General features: G+C 49.8%; 1 protein-coding gene across 2 annotated transcripts in view; it reads right to left on the reverse strand.

Moving 5' to 3' along the window:
* The window catches only part of PTP4A3 (protein tyrosine phosphatase 4A3), a 42,277-nt gene that overhangs the window by 12,875 nt on the left and 3,213 nt on the right, over window positions 1-26,189 (reverse strand). The window contains exon 1 of one of the 2 annotated variants that reach the window (XM_053986201.1): window positions 4,016-4,082. The exons of the other annotated variant lie outside the window; for it this stretch is intronic. The gene's annotated coding sequence lies outside the window, so the exon portion shown is untranslated. Of the gene's footprint in view, window positions 1-4,015; window positions 4,083-26,189 lie in introns of those variants that run through there. 2 annotated transcript variants of the gene reach the window in all.

A 26,189-nucleotide genomic window follows, 5' to 3' on the forward strand; every position in this document is an offset into this window, starting at 1 on the left:
TTCTTATTTCAGGAGGGTAATTCTGGGCTGGTTTTGGCCGTGTGGCTCCTACATGTCCAGCTGCCAATCTGCTGGCCAGCACAACCACAAAAAGGGATGGGAGGTGAGAGAGATGGGCAGCCACAGTTGCCTGCTCAAAGGGAAGAGCTGATGCAAAGTAGGAATTGCCCCAAAGCATCACCTTGAAAGCCTAATTTCTCTGAAACAAAGGACTTGAGGATATTTTGCTTTTACTTTTCATGCCTTTGCTCTTCAGGCTTCCAGTGTGTTTAATGCCATTTGTCCTAATGCCATTTGATCTGATCCTGATGATCAATCTGATTTGACATACCAGCACCAGAGGTGCACAAGGGAAATTATCAAAAAATTACTTTTCTCCCTCCAAACAACCCCATACCTCGTTTTAACCAGCTGCCAGGGACATTAATATGAACTGTGCCCATGTTTACCCATGTCCTGGACTAAATCCCACCTGCTGAGCAATCCCGTGGGGCTGGGAGCTGCTGCCAGCACCAATGCCTGCGCTGCCCCCTGTCATCATCCGACACACAGTTCAGGCTCCATCGGTGCTCTGGATCCCGGACAATTTTTTATTGGCTTGGCCGTGCTCGCTGCCAGTAACGGAGGCTCAGTGGGAACCGCCTGCCTACGAGAACAGCGAGTGCTCCTTTCCCACAAGGTCTCCTCTCCAGTGGAAGCGTTTCAAGTATTTTGGCAATCACACATCCCAGCAATTCAGTCCCGAAGCCCATAAATCCCTGATGGGTATTCAATCACAAATCATCCCCGGCGTTTCAGGCTGCGATGCTGATCTCCATATTAAGCGTGGCAGAACAATGTGGAAAAGGGAATTTCAGCTAATATTAATAACCTGCCAAGTGGAATATAAATCCTTCTCATTTGAGCGCTCCGGGGGATGTAGAGGAAGCATGTGAGGACACAGTGAACAAGCCCTGGATGAGGATGCTCAGCAGTGCAGCGCTGGCCTGTCAGGCTCAAACCCATCTTGGGAAAGCCCGATGAAAGGAGGTTGTAGCCAGGTGGGGGTTGGTCTCTTCTTCCATGTAACAAAGCAACAGGACAAGATGAAACAGCCTCAAGTTGTGCAAGGGGAGGTTTGGATTGGGTATGAGAAAAATTTCTTCACTAAAAGGGTGCTCAGGCATTGGAGCAGACTGCCCAGGGAAGTGGTGGAATCGGTATCCCTGGAAGAGGCATGGATGTGGCACATGGTTTAGTGGTGGACCTGGCAGTGTTAACAACTGATCTCAGAGATCTTTTCCAACTTTAATGATTCTATGATTTTCTTTTCACCATGAGTGTGGAAATTTCTGCTTCTTACACAAGAATTTTGCAGCCAAGAGCCCACTGAGGATCCAGTATGAATACACACCAGTATGAATACACACCACTGTGGCAAGACAGCAGTGAAGGTTGCTGCTCTTGGGGATGGGGACCACTGAGCCATCATCTTCTTATCTTACACCCCCACAGCTGAGGGGATCACAGGGCTCTCAGAAATATTCCTTTGCCGTGTGGCAAGATCATTACGAATGTCTTGGCCTCATCCCAGATGTCCAGGGACTGAGCCTGCAACAGAAGGATGAGGCTGATCTTCCTCATGGCAACTTGATGGAAAATAAAGGTCAGATCTTCTTCTCCCAGTGAATGGAAGAGCTTGGTTGGAGAGGCAAGCAGATGCCTGACCCGACGCTGTGCTGCTGGTACCCGGCTAGTGGAACACAGATGGTGGAGTCAGGTTTTCCTAAACACAGCACATCCCCAAGAGAAGGAAAAGGAAGCTTTGCAGAGCCAAGGTGTCGCTCCACATGAGTTTTAGCAGCAGGACTCAGAACAAAGGCTCCCACCCAAACAATGTGTATCTCACCCATATATAAATATAGTGATCTCGGAGCGAGCACATCTCCTGTTCAAAGTTCATTTTCAGAGAAATCCAACAAAACACCCAGCTGTATCACACTTTCTCGACCTCTCTCCTGCTTTCAGCTCACATATCAAGACACTGACCAACCCTTTCTCCTTAAGGCTGATGAAGTCCTGCTCTTCCTGCTCCCAACAAGCACTTCCATCACCCTGAGAACTGAATCCAAGTTTCTGAGTATTTCCAGTTATCACCATGCAGAAGTTTCTGCACACATCTGTTGCCACTGACACGAGTGACCATGGGGAGCAGATATATGAGGCTCAGCTGCACACATAAGATCTGTACCAGCAGTACCACCACTATCACCATTGCCACCAGCTGAGCAGCACCACCAGCATCACCACTGCCACCATTCCCGCCAGTGTCACCACTGCCACCACCATCACTGCAACCAGAATAAGCAGCATCACCACTGTCACCACTGCCACCACAAGCACCACAATGACCACTGCCATGAGCACCACTACTGCCACCAGTGTCACCACTGCTATCAGTAGGAGGAGCACAACTGCCATCACTACACTGCCACCAGCATGAGCAGCACCACTGCCACCAATACCACCAGTGCCACCAGTATCAGCAGCACCAGCAGCAGCACCACCATTCCAAGCATTGCCACCAGTGTCACCACTGCCACCACTATGAGCAACACTACCACTGCCACCACTGGGTTCCACCAGCATGAGCAGCACTGCCACAAGCACCACCACTTCCACCAGCCCGAGCAGCATCACCACTGCCAGCATCGCCATCATTGACAGGGAGGACAGGTCCCAGGACACAGAGAGCCACAGTGCTGTCCCCAGCCTGTGACTGCAGCTGGGACACAGCCAATGTGCTGAGACTTCCTCCAGTTGCATCCGCACGGAAGGAAACAGGAAAGGTCCAGGAGGAGAGCGACGGAAACAAAACACCCAGCAGGAGACGGCATCTGTGGGGAGAGGTGTAAGCAGCCACCGGCATGTCCTGCTCCAGGGCTGGACAGAGCAGTTGGGATGTCCTGGAAAAGCCATCCTGGGTACTGTGGTGGCTGTGGGGTACCTGCTGCCAGGAGTGAAGCAGTGCCTGGCATCATCTGCCAGGGAAGCATCGTGGGGTTTTTCCTCCAAGGAGTTATTTTTTAGGTTGTTTCTCTTGCTGCATGTGATGTTTTCTGAGCAAAACACAACAAGGAGGATTCAAAATGCACAAGTGTAGAGGGAAAGAAATGGGGGACTCCTGGCAGCCCATGAAAACACACCTGTAAGATAAACCAGGTCATGTATCTTTCCCCATATCCTTTTTGGTGTGCAATAAATACTGGCTAACACAAAATTTTGCCAAAGAGAGCTGTGCAGCCCTTGATTTTACAGCTCCAGTTGGACTTAAGGAGTTTGGTAGCATTTAGAGAGCAGAAAAAGATGACAGCATGATGTTGGCATGGACATTTGCAAGCAGGAGGCACTCAGGACACCAGGAAAGAGGGAGGAATGGGGAAACTGAGGCAGTGAGCCAGCCAGCCAGATAAAAAGAAGAGCAAAGTCTTCCCAGCACTGTGCAAGCTGGGAATGCACCGGAGGCACTGGTAACATGATCAACCCTTTCTTATCTTGTATTTGCACCTTTTGTCTTTGAAGAGAGGCTGAGGCACAGTGTGGAAAGTGTCTACAAAGGTCCTTTGGGAGTTGTTTTTCCCTCTCACCCAGATTCACAACCCCTGGACACGGACCCTGTGCCCACACTGGAATTCCTGTGATGCCACCAGTGTCAGGGCTACCTCTCCTGTCCAGTGCTCACACGGCAATGCCCTGGAGGAAACATGATGCTTCAAGCACCCCTTCAACAGCCCTTTAGCTGGAATTTCAGCTTTTCCCTTCTCATGCAGCCCCCAAACAACTTGAGTTTGAGGTCTCCATGAACAGTTTTTTAACTTAATTCCTTCTTGTACCAGAAGATATTCAGCCATCAGAGGATCATAAAAACCACAAAAAGTCACTAAACCTTCCACACTGTGGGGAAAAGGAACACCCCCAGCTGAACACAGTCCCCCATCCATCCCTCCCACCCTGTCCCCAGCAGTGCACGACTCACAGGCAGCCACCGGTGGCCCTGCTCACAGCGAGATCCTGGTTTTATGATCTGGGATATCCCCTCCACTGCCTTCCCCCAGCAGCCACGAGGAGCTCGCAGTCGTGCTGCCGACGTCAGAGGTTTTTCCTGGCTTGGATTTGAAGGGAAAGGAGGAAAAAAAAAGAAAAAAGAGGGGGGAGGAAGAGAGGCCAACTCCATGGGGAAAAGTAATAACAGGCTTGGGGCTGGCTGCCTCCCAAATCTGCAGAGGGTGTGCCCCTAGAGGGTTTTTTTGGGGAGGGGTGAAAGGCTCAGTTGTTTGGGGATGGATGGTCCCCACGCTCCAGCACCCGATGCACAGGGAAGTCAGGAACCCCAAATACTGGGGGCCAGCTCCCTCCATTCTTCAGGGATTTCTTTTGGCCAGAAGAATCAGGGAAAAAAAGCAATTCTGTGTGTGATTGGGCACTTCCAGGCTTCAAGCCTTGTCCAACAGTATCTTTGGAAAGAAAATAATCCCAAAGCAGCATCTTCACCCCAAAACAGACACTGGGGACAAACTCACCCCGGTGGTCACCCCCAACAAGTGCCACTGTCACGTGTCTCTCTCACCCTGAAACTCTGGTGCAGCTGAACATCTGCCCAGCTTTTTTCTTGTGGTTTCTCACAGTATTTTGAGTGAATTTAACAGTTGTGGCAGGTGGCAAAGTTTGGGGGTGGGGGTGCAGAATGATGTGTTTTTGGGGGAAACACGAGAAACAGCAGCACTCTCCTGGGAAGAGCAGGGAGAAGCTGCCATGATCTCCCCTTTGAGGTACAGTTTGAGCCTGAACCTCTGTCCCACGAGACCTGAACTTTGCTATTTGCAAAATCCCCCCTCGATGGGGGGGATTCTGATGGGAAGTTGTCCCTACATTACCTGGTCAGGCCACCAGGAGCCCTGACCCAAGGCCACCAGAACCCTGTCTGCGTCACTGGTGCCTCTTGCACAATCCCCAACCCAGACAGGCTGCGGCGGCTTTGATGGAAGTTGGCTGATGATGAAGGGGGCTCCAGGGGACTCAAATCTACCCAAAACATGGATTTTGACCTGCAGACAATGTTGAAATAGTGTTCTCTGACATGCTGGGGATGCCACACAGGACAGAACATGCTCTGCCTGTGATGTGTCCCATGGAAAGATCTCTGGTGGCATCAAGCTATGGTCAGGATTGTCCACAGAAGCCAAGCTCTGGAGAAAGGCAACTCTTCCAACTCAATGGCACCAGGTTTAGATGGTGTTTGTGGGTCTCTGAGCTTCCTCCACCATCCAGGCCCTGTGCTGCCTGGGGTTGTCCTCCCAAACCATCTCGCTCTTACTCTGCATTATTTGGTTAACACATTTCACCCCATGGAGACAGGGTCACACAAATCCTAACAGGCTGCTGGGAGGTGGTAGCACCACCAGCCCTCTCCTGTGTGGGGGTCACCAAAGCCCTTCTGAAGGCAGCCACCAAGCTCATGGGGACATGCAGGGAAACCCTTTGGGTTGTCTCCTCCTCATCCTCTCCAGCCATGGCTATTGTCACTTTAACAGCAGAAACTGCCCCTTGAAATAGTCCCTCCAGGGATGTCCCTTTTCCAGCAGGATGGGACAGAGCTGCTGCATGTAGGTGAGAAGTGAACCCTCAGGAGTATCAACAACTCAGAGAGGTCCTGGGGGAAACACAACTGAGTGTCAGCCAGGATAATTAAAAGCCATGGAGCAAGTGAAGCGAGATGGGAAAGCAGGCTGCTCCTGGGTAGGATGTGGTGAGGTCTGGCAGTGTTATCAATATCCCCCAGCACATCACCCTCCTGGCTCCTCCCATTAAGCCCAAGTCCTGCAGAGATGGTTTTCCCTAAAATCTTCTTCCAGAAAACTCCTTAGCTCCAGCAAAAAGTCACAACAAAGCTCCGTGGTTGCCACAGGAGAAGCGCTCTGCAAAAGCAACATATCGACAAAGCTCCAGGGACAAAGGTGGGTACTTCCAAGCTGCCAGTTTTGGATGCACGGCTACAGTATGGCCTGATCCTGCACTCTCTCCTGTTCCCCTGCACCCTCTCCTACCCTCCTGGGCCCAGACATCCTCAGCAACAGGGACAAAATCCTATGGGGTCCTGCACCCTTGTGCAAAACCCCAAAGCTGTGCCAAGAGTTGTCCCCCACCCGTGCAAGCTCACAGAGCAAATGAAGGTGGTTTTCTTTCAAATAAAAGATCAAAGGGCATGAAATGCTGAAAGTTACAGCTGCTCTTGCTGAAGGGACAGCAATGTCTTCACTCACTCTGCAGAGCCTGCCTGGTGAGTAAAGCATTGCCTCATGAACTCAGCCCAATTTGCACCTTGTCCACATGGAAGATGGAGGACTAAACTGGAAGGAGGAGGAGGGAAGATCAAGCATCACTTTGGAGGAAGGAGATTAAGGCAGTGCAGAGCTAAATTGCTCAGGGTCTGCAAACCAGAATAATATAATTGTAGACAGAACTGTAAAATCATTCAGGTTGGAAAGGATCTCCAAGCTCATCAAGTCCATCCTTCAACCAAGTACCATCTTGCCCACCAAACCACATTCCTGAGCACCGTATCTACCCATTTTTTAACACCTTAGGGATGTTTTCCACCACTTCCCTGAGCAGTTCATTCCAATGCTAAGTCACTCCTTCAGTGAAGTAACTCTTCCTGATATCCAACCTGAACCTCCCCTGGTGCAACTTGAGGCCTCTTCCCAACTACAAAACTTCTGAAACTCAAGGGCCTTGGAAATGCACCTTGCAGCTGGGCTGGGAACTGGTGGTCAGGGAGACCTCATTGCAGGCTTTCAATGTATTAAAGAGAGGTTGAAAGAAAGAGATTGAAAAAGACTTTTACATGGACCTGTAGTTATAGTACAAAAAGCAACAGCTTTAAATTAAAAGAGGGCAGGTTCATATTGAACATAAGGAGGACATTTGTTATGATGGGAGTGGTGACACACTGAAACAGGTTGCCCCCAGAAGCTGTGGCTGCCCCATCCTTGGAAGTGTTGAAGGCCAGGCTGGATGAGGCCTTGAGCAACCTGGTTGCAATGGAAGGTGTCCCTGTCCATGGCAGCATGATTGAAATTAGATAATCTTTAAAGCTCCTTTCCATCCCAAACCAATGCGTGATGCTCTGAGTGCCTGATGGCCAGGGTTGGTTGAATGTCACCATGACCCTTCCCCTGGGTTCTCCACATCAGCTCCCACTCAGCTTCCCATCTGCAACTTCATCAAGTGGGGTTCAAACTGGATTCAAGTTTAACCAAGGTATTAAAAAAACCTTGCTGGAACAGTACACTCTGAGAATTAGGAAAATGGGATGAAAAATCCTTTGGGCTGGACCCTACAATGCTGCAGCTTGGGAATCGGTGGTTTTGGATTGCAAAAATGGGCTCCCCAATTACCATCAAGCCTGTCCCTTTCTGGGCTGCATACCAGAAGCAGGGAGCAGCTGCTGCAGCCCCAGATGAGCAGATTTTAAATCACATCCTCACTTGTCACACAGAGATGCTCTGGCATGCCAAGGCTGCTCCCAGCCACTGTTGGAGGCGAAACCAGCTAAAAAAAGATGGCAAACTATACAGATCCTGGCGCTTCTTGAACTTGAATGAACTGTCTTTCGATACAGAAGATGAACAGTCATCCAATCCTGTTCCTGTCATTCACAGGAAGGATTTCCAGCAGTGGCTTTGTAAAAGCCAGCAAATGCCCTGGTATTTCAGGAAGGGAAATTGCAATGATTTGCATGAGCAAAAAGCTCATGTCAGAGCCACTGTGGGATGATGATACTTGGTGCTCTTCCCATCCTGTCAGGGAAAGCAAGGAAAAGGTCATGAAGCACAGCCAGCTGGCTTTGATGGACTGCGCCCAGGTGATTTTGGAGATCACTGAAGAAGAAGGACCACATCCTCAGGGGAATGGCAGGATGAGGAGGAAATCCATCCTGTCTAGAGAGGAAACACCACCTGAACACCCTAACAAGAGGGAATGGTGCACCCAGGAAAAGCAAATCCAGCAGCGGGATGTCACAATTTCAAAGCACCTTTCCAGTTTGATACCACTCTTGGGACGACATGGAGGTGAAGTGGTCATCACCAAGTGTTTTTGGGGCTGGAGGAACCTGCAGCCAGCATCACTTCTCCCCAGAATGCCAAAAGGTTGGAAGGAGAGGGTCTGACTGTTCAGGAAGTACCCAGGAAAGCTTACTCACAAGCGTGCTTTGCCTTTTGACTCTCTTTCATCTAGATTTTTGCATAAATCCGGTGCTGCCTTTAGGGAAATGCAAATTCCCTGGAGAAAGGGGAGCGTTTGAAGGTGCTGGCTGCTCTGACGCGCCAGGCAAGGAAGCGACGCTTTTATCACCTGAAAATTAAATAAAGGCTGAGATGTGAAGCCTCCCCACCCTGCTAAGCAGGAAAACTTCCTCAGCTCCTACAGCCGGATCCAGCAGGGATGGGACAGGCAGGATGCAGCGTTTCATCCGTGCTCTGCACATCCTCCCCAGCCCCAGGGGTGAGCTTTAATGGCCTGGAGACACGCAAGCTGCTCCAGCTCCACTTGGTTTCCCGGCTCTGCTTGGCTCCCTGGCTCCCGGATGGTTTCTGAGGCATTTTGACACCCCAGCGTGGGTGGCATTTCCTAGCCACCCTTGCTGCGCTGGAGCAGGCTCTAATCAAGCTGAAAGCAAATGAGCTTCCCTGGGTAAAGGAAGCTGCAAGCCCAGATTCATCATTTATGATGAAGCTGACTGATGATAGTAAATGTTTCTGGGGACGCACACGCACATGCTCTGCCTCTCAGCAGGGAAAAATGGAAAGGAGGTGAATGAAAAAGCAACACCAGTAACAAGCTGTCTGGGTTAAATACTGGCTTTGAAATCTGTCCAGAATGGTCCCTGTCCCTCTGCTCCCAGGGGCATATAAGGGGGTTTCATCCTGGGAAGGAGGCAGACAGACATTCCCTATTCTGTTGGCCATGGGTGTATCCTGGGAGGGTTTTTCTCCATCTCTTTTTCATGCTGCTTCCTAAAGAGCCAGGCTGCTGCAAACAGAAAACAAAATATTGAGGAATACCTATGGAGGCTTTGCAGAACACCCAGTGCTGACTTAAGGCTCAGTTAATTCCCCCATTGTAAGCTCCTTTGGTACAGAGAAAAAGCAAAATTAGGGCATTCCTATTAATATACCTGGCTCCATGCTGAAATCCATACTACTTCAACTATCCTAGAAGAAAAACCCTACAGACACAGATGTGTACACAGTACTTCGGCAGCCAATGCAAAGGATGTTTTGCTACTTCACAAATAATTTAAATTTAGCATTGCACATGAAAACCAAGAGCAAAACCAGCCTGGTGTGGGCTGGACCACAGTGGGACAGAAGGAGCAGAGACAAGGGACACTGAAGATGTCCCCTCCGGCCACAGGACATGGGGCTCATCTGCTCCACTGAAAAATCAGCAGGTACTGGTTTGGCTCGGCTCTACCAGCACGAGGCTGTCTTGGCAAAGGCACGATGGAGTCGATCTTGCCTTGGGGGAGTTAAAAAAGAAATAAAAAAATTATTTTTATCCGTTCCCAGCCCATCTCTCTAAAAACAGGCAGCTGGACTGGCAGGGCACTGTGTAGGGCAGCACGGGACAGGCAGCCAAGGGCTGCTAAATGAGCACTGTAATTCAATGCTGAAGCATGGGGTGAAACTCTGCCGTGTGTTCCCATAGGGGAATTTCTCTGGCATTTTCTTTTATCAGCTGGTCAATAAAACATCCCCATCCTGTTTCCAGATCTCCCCTAAGTGTCATTCGTCACGCAGATGGAGCACATCCTCTGCTGTCATTAGCACGTCCTGGGCTGGCATTCACTAGAAACACAGCAGAGGGACTTCCCTCAAGCTCCACCAGATAGTGGCACCTGGAAGAGTGTGGGGACCTCAGCAAGAGACTTCCCCACAAGGTTTGGAAATTCCAAACAACCTCTCCCACGTGGCTGGACCCACAGCCTCCCTGTGCCTTGCCAGCCGGCAGGACTCTGGTGATCTGCATCTGGGTGGGTGCACCCGTGGAGCCATCAACTAACTCAGGCACAGAGGAATTCCTGCCTCAAATCTGCTCCCAGGACACTGGCACAGTGTAGGAATAGGAGGTTTTAGTTAACACTAAGGATCAACTCTGAGCCCACTTCTCCAGCACAACTGCAGGCAGGAGCATCACTGTGGCATTGCTGCCTCCAAAGCTGGTGACAACACCACCAACTCCTCACCAGGAGCACATCCCAGCCACCCCTCCAGCTTGCAGCCACAGTGCCAAGGATGAGGAAGATTCACAGCATGCAGGACCAGTAGTGCACCTCTCTGATGCCAGGGCATCAATAAAACCCTGGTCTTCAACCTGTCCACTTCAATAAAACAAACAAGGGCTCCATGAAATTCTCCCCTAACTTTATCGGATACCAATTTTAGCCCAGCTGCCTGCATGACGCCTCTGCTGCATTTTTATGCCTAGCTTCAGGCAATATTCTGATTTTTGTAATGCCTGAAGACAGTTGTGGGGAATACACAGACATCTTTAGAGCAATGGCAAAAATAAATCAGTGTTTTAAAGGGAAACATGGGGGGGGTGGGGCGGAAATAGCCTTCTTCTGAAAAAAAACAAAACCTACTAAGACTTACTGACAAAAACCACCAACACGTGAGACACTCCTATTCTGACCACCATCTCTGAGCCATGAAATCACAAAGCTGGACCGTGGGCTGCCCCACTTGTCCACAGTTCACCACCACTCTGTGCTTGTTATCTTGGGGGAATGGAGTAAGGTTACAGGGCTGTCCTGTGCAAAAGCTTTTTACACATTTGTTGTCATTCAGATGGGTTTAAAATCTGTTTTTTTCAACTTTCCTTTTTGGAAGTGATTTATCATGCCTCTGCATTTTAGCAGAGAGCACTAAATGCATGGAGGACGCTCAGGAGCAGCTCTGGGATATATAGAAGGTATCTCCATGTCACATTAACCCAGCCTTGTACAATATGAGAATTTGATATAAACTTTGTCTCCAAATCACGCCCTTCTCAATGAGTTCATTTTCAGGAAGCTGTCCCATCCACTAACCTCAAAAAATGTCTCTGGCTCACATCCATTAAACCAGATAAATGAGAGTTTGTAAGTTCATAACTTGAACTGAAGTCAGAAAGTTTTGTCTTTCGTTTTCTAGAGCTGATTCACAGCCAGCCTGACCTGAAATGTGGGCTTGCTTCAAGTTTTTTGTCACTTCAGGGTTCATTTGCAGTTTAAAGTGATGTTCTGCTCTTCTTTAAGTCTCCCCTGCTCTCATCCCAGCTCAGTGCTGGCACAGCTTCTCTCTGGACTCCCCAAAGCCCATGTGGACAAACTTTTCAAACTTGATCAAGTGAGATGCCCCTGGATTCGCTTCTTAGTCAGAAATTCAGAGGGACATCAAGCAAGGATTTTGATCCTGGGCTGCCTGAGCAATCATCCCTGATGCTGAGCACAGGCAGAGAGCACCACCTTGGACTTATTTTTACCTTTAGAAAGACATTTGAGCTTTTCCAAATTGAGCTTTTCCCCTCTCTGCTACACCAATACAAGAATTGTGAGCTTCTTTATTTCACTGAACCCAGCTGTATTTCTGGTTTGCAGAGTCAACAAGAGGAGCAGCCAGCTTTTTGGCTCCCTTGGAAACTCTGCAGTCCAAGAAAATCAGACGAAACATTTGAATGTGCTCAAGCTTGTTCGTCAACAGTCTGATTTCTGAGGGACCTGACCCTGCGTCCAGGCCGGCCGACGCTGCACCGACAGCAATATTTTTGGGTCCTGTGTGGAATACTCCTGCAACAGCCCTGCTGCCAAGTCTTGCAAAAGTTCCCAGGCTGAGGAGCTGGACTTGAGGAGCATCCACTGCAGGGCTCATGTGAGTTGCTGAAACATCTCAGCTCACCGGGGAAGGGTCAGAAGTGGGGAAGGATGTGCATCATGTTGACTACAACTCAAAAAAAGCAACAAAATACCTACAGAGGACTGTCTGACATCTCACATTGACTGTCACAGGAGGGCTGAGGTTGGAAGGGACCACCTCCAACCTCCCCATGGGGTGAAGCATCGCTATGGGCATCTCACCACTGATGCCTTGGCACCCTCATGGACATCCTGCAGATCAGATGGTCACTGCAGTCACACATTACCACCATGCCTGGATTGATGGATGAGCTTTCTGGTCCTGGCTACTTGAACTGTGCTGCTCTCAGGAGATGGAGCATCTAAAGCACACTTCTAGAGTTAAAGGATGTAATTTCTTCCCTTTGCCCTGCCCAAGATCACTGAAGGACATGGACCTGCATGGAGACAGAGATCTCCCTTCCCAAATGCCCTCTCTCAGCTCCAAAGAGCACCAAACTCTTTCACTAGGGTCCTTCAGAGACAGGAAATGCACCCTCAACCCCAAAATGCGGTGATCACTCTGGATCCTCCAAAGAGTCTCATTGACAAGGCCCATCTAGGTGCAGTGACTGGTCATGGCTCAGGATGAGGCATCTGGCTGAGCCTGCAAGGTGGAAAGTTCAAGTGGCTGTTGTTTATTTGGCTTTGCAGAGAGCAGTCGCCCAGGCTGAACGTGGGCCAAGCACCTTCCCATGGCAGGAAACGCTGCTGGAGTCTTTAAATAACCACCAGTGGTCAGGGCTCTGTTTTACAGCTTCTCTGGATGGAAAACCATCCCTCACTCTGTGTCTGCTCCAGCTCCCTCCTGCGTGTAAATGTCAACACTTCTCTCATTACCTCCTAGGTCTTCATGTCCATATCCACCAGCCCCATGTGGAAGCTTGACAGAAGCAGGAAAAGTTCTCCAAGCACAGGCATAAAAACATGAGGGCTTTTCATCCGTTGTGAAAGATGAATTTTATGTCCTTCAGTCAAAGCTTCCCTTTGCTTTCGTGTAAATTTGTAGCTCCCTGGGGCTCTCCTCACCCTCCCCATCCTGCTTGAAGGTCCACACACATCTCCTCACACTCCAACACTGAACTGCACCACTGTAAGTGCTCCTCACCTTCCTGCAGCTGGACCAGTGTGTTACCAGTTCAGACGATTAAAATCAAGAATAAAATCGTTTCTCCAGGGCAAATAGAAAATGTCAAGATCTCTCCACAAAGGCTTTTCTCAAGTATTTCCCTGGGATACTTGAAATCAGAAATCTTGCCAAGAACCTGGATAGAATGGGTCACCCAGTAAATCCTACTTTACTGATGGAAAGTTCCCAAAAGCTGTTTCACTGGGAAGCCTGGCTACTTGGGGATTTTGGCTTGCCAAGACTCTGGGGAATATAAATGATTTTTTTTTTTTTTTTTTACATATAGCTGTTCTAAAATGATGGCTGGTGAGAGGAAGCTCTGTAAATAAGCAAAATAACATTTTACAGTTGGAAAACAAGACCTTGTCCTGACCTCCTCTTTTGGGCAGATTCACTGGCGCACAGCAAACCAGTATTTTATTTTAAACTGTGCTTGTAAAAAGTTAAAAAAAGCTGCTTCCTTGACACTTAAGTCAGGTAAGGACACAGCAGGCCAATCTGCCATATAAATAAGCCTGCTCTTGTATACACATGTGTTTTAAAATAAGCTTATGAAATGTAAACACATGGGCTTTAACAAAAAATTATTCAGCCTCACTGAAACCATTTAAGTGGGACTGAGCCAGGCTTCAGAGATCTGCTAACTTTGACCCAAAAACTCCTTAGAGACAAATAAAACACTTTCATTAACATACAAAAAGGAGCAAAATTCAGTATTTTTCTGAAGGATCATCCCTAGAGCTGCATTTCTGTCTTGGTTATAGGAAGAGGAGATTGAGGGGGGAAGAGTTTCTCCCAATCCATGTGAGCACATTCCACACTGCTCACCTTCTTCGTACCAGAGATGGGCAATTTTTCTGTTTGTCTCTGGCCTGTATACCCCAGGAGAGGAGCCGACCACCTGGGCTTTAAAAATAAAACACAGCCTCAGCTTCAGAGGGGCAGGTGCAAGGGGAAAAACTACTTTTAACCCTCATTCTGCAAGAGGGGAATGCTGGGACTCCTCTGAGTGCTGCTTGTCTGAGTTTAGAAGATTTATTTGGAGTCGATGGAGATGTCTGACTGGTGGTTAATCCTGGTGCTGGGCACTGGGGCTGGGGAACTGGACATCAAAGCATTCCTGCATCTGCTGGGGAAATGGGAGAGGCGGCAGACAGAGCTCTGCCTCCTCCCTGCGTGGCTGCTGGGGCTACAGGCAGCACAGACCTAAGCTTGGGGCTCTCCAGGACCCAGAAAAGCTGTCCAGATGTCTGAGCATCTAGATGTCTAGCATCCCTGAGGATGGATCTTCCCACTTGATTTGCTGGGTTTCCATCCTGCTGCAAACACAAACATGAGGAGATGCTCCAGCCCTCTGACCATTTTTGTGGTGTCCTCTGGACCCGTTCTGACAGGTCCATGTCTTTCTTGTGCTGAGGACCCCAGACCTGGACACAGTTCTCCAGGTGGGGTCTCACAAGGGCACATTCTATGATTCTCTGAAGATGAGCTCCCAGCAAGCTCACGAGATCAGTGACTGGTGTCCCTAGAACCATCCATCCTGGGATCCATGGTGGAAGCTTTTCCTACCACTGACAGAGGATGGTTCAAACCTCTCATGAGCTGGTTCGGCAGCAACCCAAGAGTTAGCATCTGGCTGGAGATGAAGAGCACATTAAGGATTTAGCAGGACCTGACAGCTCATAAAGGGCAGCTACGGTAACTTTGTCAAAGGCTGGCATTCAGGACTTCTCCATCCAAGGAGCCAAACAGCCTGAGGCAAGCTGTCTCGAGGGAGTTCTGGGTACACTGCATAAATCTCCAACCTTATTAAAGCTCCAAAGACCACAGAATCCAGCTCCTGACCTTCCCCAGAGCAGAAAACGACAAAACGTTTCCTGTTATTTATAGCAGCTGGAGAGCCTGATGGGAAAACCCCACTTGTGAAACGTGGGCTGCTTGCCACGGCTGCTCTCAGGGAATGGTCAAGCTGCTCTGAACTCCAGCCTGGATGGACCATTTCATCCCTGGGACCACTTCAGCCTGGGCAAGACCACATCCAGAGGCTGCACAAGAGGAAAAGGCAAATGGATCTTGCTCCCATTGGCTCTTCCAGGTCACGTTTGCATGGCCCAGCTTGAATTAGACAAGGCTGAGCATCCCAGAGAGGTGGCTTCATCTGTGGGCTACAGGCACGTGGCCTCCTTTGAGGAGCACAGTTAACCTATATGAGGCTCTACCTGGATGTGGCTGACCTCACCTAGGAGGCAACTGTCAGCTTTTTAGGGAAACTGAGGAGGTGGGCCCCTTTGCCCACCTCCACTAGGTGCCACCCCCCTCCTCAAAGCACAGCAGGACAGGCACAGGCAGGTTTATCTGCTGGCAGTTGGATTTCCACCACTCTGGCACGCAGGGAAGGTGCTTTCCAGCACGTTCAGTCACACAGGTACAGGAAACTTTGCAGCCCAAGGCAAGCTCTTCCTGCACTGGGATGGGCTTTGCTACTGGGAGCCTCCCAGCACCGGCCCTGCCAGAGAGGAGCATTTGCTGTCATGCTGTCAAGGAGGATTCCCAAAGCTTCTGTCTTGGGCCGGTGCCAGCGTGGGTGTTCTGCTCGCTCCCAGGCCGAGGGAAGCAAGCTGTTCCTCATGCAGGGCCGTGAGATGTGAAGGAACTCGCCAGCCATGAGACTAGCAGTCGTCTTGGAGCTGCCATGACGGTGGCTGAAAGGCTATGATGGCACCCAGGGACATGCACTAACCACTGCCCTGCCGCAGTCAGAAATAAGCCAACAGGCTGAGGGTAAGGTGACAGTGAGTGTCATCGGTGTCAATGCAGCAGTGAACAGCTGCTGGGATTTAGGAGCACACTGGGAACAGCACAGGTCACACTCTGGAACTTCACCTACATCATGAAGCTTCTGCTCCTGTTCAGGCAATGATGCTTTGTATAGGATTCAGCTTGAGAACAGAAATCTGAATTTAGGGTCCCAGGGGCCTCGTTAGAGTAATCACAAAAATCACAGAATGGTTTGGGTTGGAAAGGAACTTCAAATGTTGTCTAGCCCACTGTTGTCTAGCAGTACTTACTCCTGCAATGAGCAAGGAGACCTTCCAGTACATCAGGAGACCATTTCAGTCACCTGGTCCCAGGCTTCTTGACAGGCTCCTCCTGTCCTTCTCTGCTACGGCTCCGCTGTTGGTGAATCTGTGTGGCCCCATGGCCAGTGTGGGAGACTGAGATCCTGACACATCTTATCCTCAACAACAAAACCCCAAACCAGAGCCATGGCCAAGGCCTAGGCACACCTCCACAGAGCCCAGACAGATCTTCTCCCAGGGAGATCTCGGCCCTTGTGATGGACAAGTTCCTTCTAAACATCCCCAGGCAGTTTGCCTGCAAGTCCAATTAATAACTGTATTTTGTCAACAAAGTCAGGTCAGCAGCAATTCATAGACTTCACGCTGGTTAACCTTTTCCCACCAAACAAGCCCAGGGATATTTTGACTCTCTGCCCTAGAGAAGTTTATTTGTGTAGGATCCATCCAGTTACCAGCTTCCGGCAATGAAAAGACACACAAGGAGCGTAACTGCTTTCTAATAGTTGGGGAAAGACTTGACGGCTGTGGCCAGGGCTCCCTGGCACTGGCACTAGAAAAGCAGAGCACTTGCCAAAGCCACCTGAGAGAGTCCAGGAGGCTTGTAATTAGCCTGGGAGAGAAATCAGAATGAGCGCAACAGCCCGACCATCCCCCAAGTACAACAGTATCTTCTGCAGAGAACCTGGAGGTGTTTTACTTGCTGGAGGCAAAATGCGTGGACTGGCATTGTGGAATATTGAAAGAAGACTCAACAGAGAAGAAACATCAGAGAAAGCCATCCCCGCTTTCAGCCTTGTCCATGTGCCATCACCCAGGAGGAGATGACTCAACACCAAACCAGTTCAAGATTCCCCAGTGCTTTTCACTGCCCAGGACCACATCTCATCATCTGATGCTCACAGGATTTTGAAGCAAAAGCAGATGAGTGGGATCAAGGAAAAGGGTTACCTTAGCCTTGGACTGGTGAGGATTTTATGCCTCTTAGAAGAAGGACAAAGGAGAAAGATTTCTCACCTTCCTCATGAGATGTATGGGATGCATCTCTCAGCCCAGGATCCCAAGCTGCTGCAGCTCACAGGTTATTTCAGCTCCAGGTAGCCCAGAAACCTTTACTGTGATTCAAAAGAATGGGCCAAAAGGGATTCAACTTGAGACACCCTCACTGCTTGGACTCTCCTGGCAAATGATTAACAGATGCTGCACTGGCTGACGAGCTCTTCACCCAGACAGAACAGCATCTGGCAGGCCCATTACTGCCTTGTGTGGCGGGTGTGCCCTACAGAGTCTGGAGATTTATTGCCCAGATATAAAGTGACTGAGCTGTGTCCCAGGAGCACTTTGAAGGAAAAGCAGAATTTCTTCATAAAAGAGCCTGCTTATCACAATTTCAATTATTTGCACATGAAGGGGAGGCCAGGAGGGCAAAGACACCCCAGGGTGATATGGGGAGGTGACACAGTGCTGGCTCCAGTGGGTGCTGCCAGCTGGAGGAGTGTGTCTGGTTCAGTAAAGGAATGGCCATCCCAGAAAGGGGTAGGGAAAGCTGTGCCTTTTAACAGCAGTTGGGATATTTTCTTCAGCACATTCCTCTCCCTCCAGTAATCTTGTGGGAGCTTGGAAAGACGGGTTGTGAAATGCAATTTCTCCCTGCTGGCAGCTCTGTGGAGATGCCAGGAGCCAGAGCAGCCTTGCATGGAGGCAGGACCAGTGTCCATCACACTGCAAACATGAGACACCAATAATTAAACTGGGAGGTGAGGAGAAAGCCTTTCCCACCATATACCTCCTCCCTGGCCTGACTTGCCCCTGCATCAGGATGGACTAAAGAGTGTCTCAGACTGGGTCAAAGGATACAGGGCATGCTCATTGTGATGCAATATTTACCTCTTGAGATCTGGGTGAGGTCACACATTTGCATCACTTTGGGCTGTCTTTGCTTATGGATAGAGAGTAAATCCCAGTTTGGAGCAGTAACTGGGAGAAGAGCACAGTGTGGGATGCACTGGCTCCTTGGGTGGCTCCTCCAGGCCACATGGGTCCTTATGTGGGCCTGAAATCTCAGTCCATCCCATGGATGGGCAGAACATGGGGCTGTATCTGGCAGCAGTTTGAGAGGACGCTGGTCACAGCCACGTGCTGGACTGAGCTGTGCATGCTGTGATGTGTCTGTGTGACGTGCCTTCACCCACCTCTGCTTTCAATTAAAGCCACTAATGATTTTAGCAAGAAAAGACTGAACCAAGTGCATCCCTGGCAAGCTCGCTAATGCTGGCCAGATGTGCTGCTCCTGGCAGGTGCCACAGTGGTTGCAAGTGTGCAGGTGGCTTTGCAGGGGGAAAGTAAGAAAAAAAAAAAAGTTATGGGTCATTGCCATCAAACCAAATCTTCCAGACTCAGAAAAACTGAATGGAGCCGGTCCTGGATGCTTTGCGGTCTGGGCTTGGGTGAGGCCCCAGGGCTGTAATGGTTTTATTTAGGGCATGCAATAACCTTTGGCTCCTATTGTACTTGGGTTTGCCAGAAAGGCAGTTGGTCTGGCTGGATTAAAGCTGGCGGTAATTACATGCCAATGAATCCTCTGTAGCGAGGAAGGGCGAAACCTAAAAATAAAACCACGTGTGCATCCCCCTGTTCGCAACTTCATGTGGGGACACCCCTTAACCTCCCACGAGCAGAAATCCAGCTCGTACTCAGCACTAACGCTTTGGAAAGTTATGGACAATGCAGTCCAAAAAGGAGGAGAGATGTGGGAATGCTCCTGGTGTCAAAATGCATTTCGTAAGTGACCAGACTCATCCCCTGAAGGACATCCTCTGCCTCACCCTGCCACCAACCCACCCAGCAGCCTTCCAGCCTTCCCTGCTTCCCCCAGTGAACACACCAAATACAAACCAGATGCTCCAAAATGCCTGCTTGAAGACATTCCCTTTCATCTGATAATTGCTGCTTCCAAGGAAAAAGATCTTAAGTGATCCTCAAACCCTCCTGAATGACCCAGACACCTATTTTTGTCCCTTTTGGGCTTCTGAGTTATCTTTGGCTTTGGCATCTGAGCCACCCTGCTGCTCCTCATCCCCTCTTCCCAGCAGCTGATGGCTAGTCCCAGCCTCCTTGGCAGCATCTGCACCCTTAGGATTGGCTTATTGCAACCCACTTTCCATCAGCCACGTGCAATCTAATCCCACTGCATGGGGTGCCACGACGCCACTGAGATGGGCACTGCTGCTCCCCCAGCATCAGATGGGCATGGGTGCAGGAAAGTCAGGCTGTGGGGTGAAAAAATGAGGCGCAGAAGGCAAAATTAAAATGCTATTTGCAGTAATGGCACTGATAACAGCTCCATCTAAAACTGCAGCAGGAGGAAATCCATGCGCCCCCCCAAATCTGACCTCCAGAAGCCTAAACTTAAATGAGGTAGATCTGCATGGATGATTTTCTCTTGTCCTCTTCAGTCACTGTATTTCTAGCTTTGACAAATAAACAGCCAGTCCTCAAATCTCAGGCTCTTTATTGCTTGTGGTTCCTTCCCCTTTGTTCCTAAGAAATTAATAACAGGAGGAGAAGGTTGCAAAACACACGCTGACCTCTCCTTTAAATACAGTGAGAAATCAAATAAATAGGCAGAGAGGAACAAGGAAGATCCACTGCAGGCAGAAAATGCCCAGCTGTACCCACTCTGAGTGCTGGAGGCTGTGGATGCTGATTTAGGCAGTGAGAAAACGCAAGGCACAAAGCAAACCCAGCGATGAGCCCAGGATGTGATGCACTCCTGTGCTGGAGCTGCAGCTGTGAAGGAGCCCACGGGCTGCTCAGAAAAGATTCAGGAGGGGAAGTTAATGCCCAACATGGTGTGCTAAACAACCATGGCCTGGAGGAGAGGAGCTGGGGGTCAAAAATCACTTAATGTGGAAAGATGCGATGGGGTCTGCTGGTTTCCTCCTGGTATCTGCTGTTGATGCTCAGTGCCCCATCGGCATCGCTCTCCCTGACAGTGGAGATGAGCGTTAGTGGGAATTGTGTTACACCAGCCCAGCAGCTTCACTGGAAATGGGAGATGAGAATAATCCTGCTAATAACCGCAGAGACCAGCTCCTCCTCGATGATGCCAATTTATGCGTGGTTTAACGAGGACACAGAATGATGGAAGGACACTGCAGGGGAATGCGAAATCCTGCCTCAAATGGACACATGCTGGTGCAGTTTAGATTGGACAGAAGGAAAAAAGAAAAAAAAAGCTTCTTAACTAAAGGGAAACTTGGAGGAAATAAGGAGTTGGTGACTGATGGCACCTGGAGCATCCTTCCTTCCAAAGTTACCAGTCAAGTTCTACCTGCCAAGGTGAAGGCAGAGGTCTAAATTGGGATGGGTAAGCCAGCTTCTCAGCACCACCAGGAATAAGCACAGAGATCCCAAAGAAAGCACATAAAAAGCAAAGAAAACCCATGGAAAAAATGCAGCAGTGAAAAGTATGGTGAAAAATTATCATCCTGGGCAGAAAGCAAACACCTTGCAGCTCTTCCCATACCATCCTGGATAGTTCTACACCTCCAAAAGGGGACCATTGGTAAGGAGCCACGTGTGTATTTTGACCTGATGAACTTTCACATTTTAAATTCGCTTCAGCCTTTGAGCAAAGCACCTGGCAAAGCTGCGCATGTGAAATGTCTGCTCCACAACACCAGGGCTGAGATTAGCAAGGGCAGAAACACGACCCCTGGCACTACCAGAAAGGAGAGGGAAAGGTGCTACTGAAGGCTGCACCAGGAAAAAAAAAAAGCTAATCTTTGGCCAAAAGAAGATGCATTTGCATTGCAAAAGAGAAGTGTGCTAATGAAATTAGATAATGGTTTCAAATCAGAGAGCCTTTGTCAGCAGAGAGGATGGTTGGGGTTGTCCTTCTGCAGTCTGGGACCATCCCCAGTGAGGATGTCAAGAGGCAGCATGATGGATTTTGAGCCTTTTCAGTGGGTGAGCTGCAAATCAAGTTACTGGGGCTGTCTCCACTGCAGGAATGAGGAAGCCTAGATGCCCTTACACCCCTTCCAGCCATGCTCCACCAGGAGCTCTGGGGTTATTTAGGTTGGCAGACCCACAGCACTTGGTAGAGCCTGCCAGAGGATAAATACCAGAGCAGGGAAAGGAGCCATCCAAGCTAAAAGCCAGTGTGGGTACAAGAAGCACAAGGCCAAATGGGTACGAGTCATCCACAAATAAATTTAAGCTGGAAATGAGAGCAGTTTGTATCTGTGCGAGCAGCAAGGCTCTGGCAACAGCTTTCCCAGAGGACTTGCCAGGGTCAAACAGCTCATTAGTTTTAAGAAGGAAGCTGGCAGGGGGTTTGTGTCATGGCTGCTTGTAACAGCAGGGGGGGACCAGCCAAAAATTGGTGATGGCCCTGGGGCTGCCTTCAGCAGGACATGGGTCTGCAGCCACAGCCCACATCCCACCTGTGCTGGCAGGATACGGAGGGATGCAACCGCATCCATGTGCTCTTGGAGAGAACGGGAAGCTGCACGGGGAGGAAAATAAAAATGCACAGCTTCGTTTTTCCAGCTGACAGGAGCTTAAACACCGGCTGAGAATTGGGCTCAGGGCCCTGTGTGAAATTCAGCTTGGCTCATCTTGAGACAGCAGCTTTACTCCCCAAGCACCCTACGAGCATTTCGGTAATAGCAGGGGGAATCAGACCTACTTGTCAAGCGTGTTGCTATTTGTGCAAATGCTCTGTACCAGAGGGAAGCTTGAAGAACAAGTCCCCTTTTTATAGTGCGTTGGATGCTGGCAGTGAGCCTGCAAATTAGAAGGAATTCAGAGAGGAGCAACAACAACAACAACAAAAAAGCCTAAGGGGCTGGAGGGATTAGTTTGGGAGGAGGAAAAAAAAAAAAAAAAAAAAGAGCTAAGTGTGTGGTCCAGTGGATGCGACTTTGGGTTGGGTACAACCCAGTGCTGTCCCATCCACAGCAAATCTCCCTGTGCCACGTGCAGGTTTCCCTACCTGTCCTTAAGAGGCAAGATGTGTTTTCTGCCACCTCAGGAGACAGCTCTGTCATGTCCACACAGAAAAAAAAAATATTTTAAAATTACATATATGATAGAAAGTTCAGTAAGAAGCTGCCAGAGTAAAGGTCAGCCCATGCACAAAATCTGTTTCAGCTGAGAATAACTCAGGTATGGCAATGAAGGGCATGTATGGAAGAACCCCCTGCTGCAATGGTTTTTTTAGGGTGGTTTTACCCCAGATTAGCTCAGCTTATCCCCAAACCTGCTGAACCGCTCAGAGAAGCGCAACATCCCCAACTGGACGTAGTCTTGCTATCAGCATCCTTAGTTTTTGGGGCACTGAGAAGGGCAGGAGTGACCTGGATCATGGGTTTAATCATCAGACTTCAGCCTGGCTGCACTTGCACTGGTGCCAGGGCCCTGGAGAGGGGACTTGGGCAAGAGCCCAGAACTGTCTCTGCAGGGAAAAGCTTGGCTGTCCCCAGCTTGGGGTACTCAGCCTCACAGGGACATTCCCGTGACCAAAAAATTGCACCAGTCAGGATGCAGCAACACATCACCCTAGGGAGCACCAGCACAGGGACATCCAGAGCCTTTCAGGGATGAGACCAACTTTCCAGTTTGTTGACCAAACTTCCCCCTTTTAGTGCCTGTCACACAAGCACGGATGAAGCTGTAATTTGCCATGACGGGATGTAGGAGAGGAGGGGACACAGAGGATGAGACAAGCCTTCCCTTAAATGCCCCCTAACGCCACCTTAAAAAATAATGAACCGGGGGCAGTGGAGGTTACTGGTTTGGTATGAGAATTTTCATGAGCATGAGAAAAAGAAAGACCACATTGCTCCAAAGTATTTTTTTTTTAAACAAGCTTTTGGGGCTCTGGGAGAGCAAAGCTTGCTGCAAAGTTTGTTTTCTGTTGTGCCCACGTTACCAAGCAGAGCCAGCCGTGGAATGTGCGGCCAGGGGCACCCAGCTGTGCTGCACCCCTGGGTAAGGCTGGTGGCCAGGTAGGATGGCACAGTGAGGGTCTCTGAGCCTTGGGCATTGCCTCCAGCCCAGGACATTGCCCAGCCACCCATCTTCCCAGTTTAGCACAACCTTGCTTCCAGCAGTGCCCCATTTCCAAGAGTTGTGTTGCACATGCAGCTAATAAACAAACATCATATAGACATCAAAAAAGTGGTTTTTAGATGTTGGGATAATTAGGGCAATTGCCCTGGCGCCTTTCCCTGGCGTGCCAGGGTGCAGCACGGTAGTCGGCAGCTCCCAAACCCTTCTCCGGAAAAGTTCAAACCCTCAAATACTTGGAATTGCTCTTTGAGGGAATTTATTTTAAAGCCGCTTTAACGGCAGCTGGGAATTACCAGGGAGGCACTTTGCTCTGCTATTTCCCAGCTGCTGACCCCGTTCGCATGAAGGGGGCCCCGGGCAGCCGCCCAGCTGGGACGCTTGGGGACATGTGCCGAGCCCGCACTGCCTGGAGTTGCACCCAAAATTCCCCTTGTCCCAGCTCGCAGCAAAAGCACAGAGAGGGGCTGTTGTGCATGGCAGGAGTGAGAAAAATTAACTCCCACATCCAGCAGTGAGGGTGATGTGAGGGTTATCTTTTAAGACCCTGCTCCCATGAGGGTTTAAAATTGCACCCAACCATGTTGCTTCCTCCCCAGAGCAAAAGCAGAACTGGGGAGAGGCTGTGAGCCTCCCAAACACTAAACCAACATCCCAATGTATTGGTGGCATGTTGTTTTTTAAGCAGCATTTTAGTCTTAAAAAGAAAAGGGTTACTGAGCAAAATCAGTGACAGCAAGTCAGCAGCTAAATGTCATCAGGATTGTGAGCGACAGGTCCTGATGGAAGGTTGGAAAATGCCACCACCAGAACTGTGGTTGTTCTTCCTGCAAACCTTCCATGTCCCTATTTGCCTGAGAGGGTTACAGAGCCCTTCTCCCCTGCACACCTACATAGGGACACCACAGCCACCCCGCCTGTCTCAAGCCCCGGGGATGAGCTGGGAGCCTTGGAATAGGTGCAGGTGGCTGGGTTGAGGTCTAGTGGCAGACAGAAGCAACTCCAAGCCCAACAGCTGCCAGATGTGAAACCACCTGCAGCCTGAAGTGAAGGGGCCCCCAAAGCCACAGGCAAGGGTTGGCCTGATAGGCATCAGCCCCCTGCGTGGCTTTCTTCTCCCTGCTGTCACGCTTGAAAACATTTGTGGAAAAACACAGCAGAACAAAGAGGGTTTGAGTGTCAAGTTGGAGAAGGAGCTGGGGGAAGAAAACAACTTGGCAAGGAAGGAGGAGCTGAAGGACACAAGTGTTCCCATTTTGGTTCACAACTCCCTAGGGTGCTGCTTGGAGCGTTTATTGACCAACTCGCCTGCCCTCAATGAGCTGGCCTCGCAAACTGTGGCAGGAGGGAGGCTATTCCTGGTCAAGGCATGTACAACAGCAACACTTTCTTAACTCTATAATCAACCGGTGACACAAAACACACAGTCAAGGACTTTCCTGGAGAGGGCTCTGACTCTGCAGTTACTGCACCTGCAGCATCACCACAAAAAGTCATCAGGTGCTCTCATGAAATGCTTCAGTGGCCCCCAAAAAAGAGGTAAAAAAGAACTAAGTCCAGCCAGGCAGACACAATCTGCTTAAAAAAATCAAGGTGCATCCTTGACTCCAGCAATGCAGCAGATAGAGAGGACTGAGTTGCCTCTCTCAGTATTAGAAGGAAAATAACCATTGTCATAATAAAAAAAAAAAAAAAAAAAAAAAGAGATGCGGCCAGGTCAGGTTCATTAAGGGTGAAAGGCAATGCTTTGACTCCAAACCCAGCTGTTCTCCCCAGCATTGATACAATCTTCCTAGCACAAGTCTGCGCAGGAACTCGCCATCCCCCCCTGTTCCTTGCAACACGATAGCACAGCACATCGCCCCCAGCTCCCAAGTTAAACGTCTTATTAACTGCAGTGATGTAAAGGAGGAAATCTCCGAGAACTATCACAGAGATGAGAGGGAACACATTTACCATCAACAGGCAATGATACCGCTGCAGAGAGATCTGCACATAAAGCAGCACCCAGCCCCTCCTTCCCCTCCCTCCATGTCATGGGAAACTAAACCTAACAACCAAACAGCCTCGATACGAGACACTCGCTGTAAAAATATTTTTTAAGATTGAAAAACAACAAAAAAAAACTTGCCTTCCAGGAAACCATTTGGATACAAACCCTGTGCAGCTGCAGCCACCCTCGGTGTCGTATTCATCCCTCCTGCTTCGGCTTAGAAAACAGGCGGGGTGGGGAAGGGGAAAGGAAATAAAAAAAACAGGGAAAAGAAGAAGCGATATTGCAGCTGATGAGCTGCGAGAGGCTGTTGGCAAAGTGGTCCAGCAATCATCTGAAATTCAGACGTCACGTGTGGGCTCTGTCTGCAGCTCCCGCGCAGCCCAGGCTCAGCACTTCGCCCAAGTGCACACGCAGCAATTCCCCGTGCCGAGCTCTCCCGCCCCACTCCCACACGCTTCCCAGCCTGTGCCCCATCCCAACCATACCCAGCAGGTTTTGGCACTGCAAGGTGACCCAGCTGCTCTGGCCACAAAGGTGGATTTCTGCCATGCAAGCACAGGGCACACTGAAAAGCATCACTAAGCTGCAAAACCACCCTCCCTTGCAGCCTCTCCACCTAAATCCCAGCCCTGCAGGCAGTGCTGTCTTCACTACCAGGATGTGCCAGTGGCCATCACCCCACTACAGCATCTGGGGCTGGTGGGGGGGTCCCATTGGCCTGGAGGAGTGCCCAGAACATGCTGTACCTGCTCCCGAGGCCAGCCTGTCCCTGGGCAACCCTGGGCATGTCCAAAAGCAGCCCTTGAGCTCCCTGAGCTGCTGTGCTTGCATCAGAGACCAGTGGGTGAGCCCAGACACCTCTGGGGTGAGGTGGCAACCAGCTTCTTTCTTTTTCTTCCCTTTAATTTTCATCTGGGACATTTGCTTTAGGGC

This window comes from Vidua macroura, chromosome 1 (genome assembly GCF_024509145.1).
Source record: "Vidua macroura isolate BioBank_ID:100142 chromosome 1, ASM2450914v1, whole genome shotgun sequence".
Lineage (NCBI taxonomy): Eukaryota > Metazoa > Chordata > Aves > Passeriformes > Viduidae > Vidua > Vidua macroura.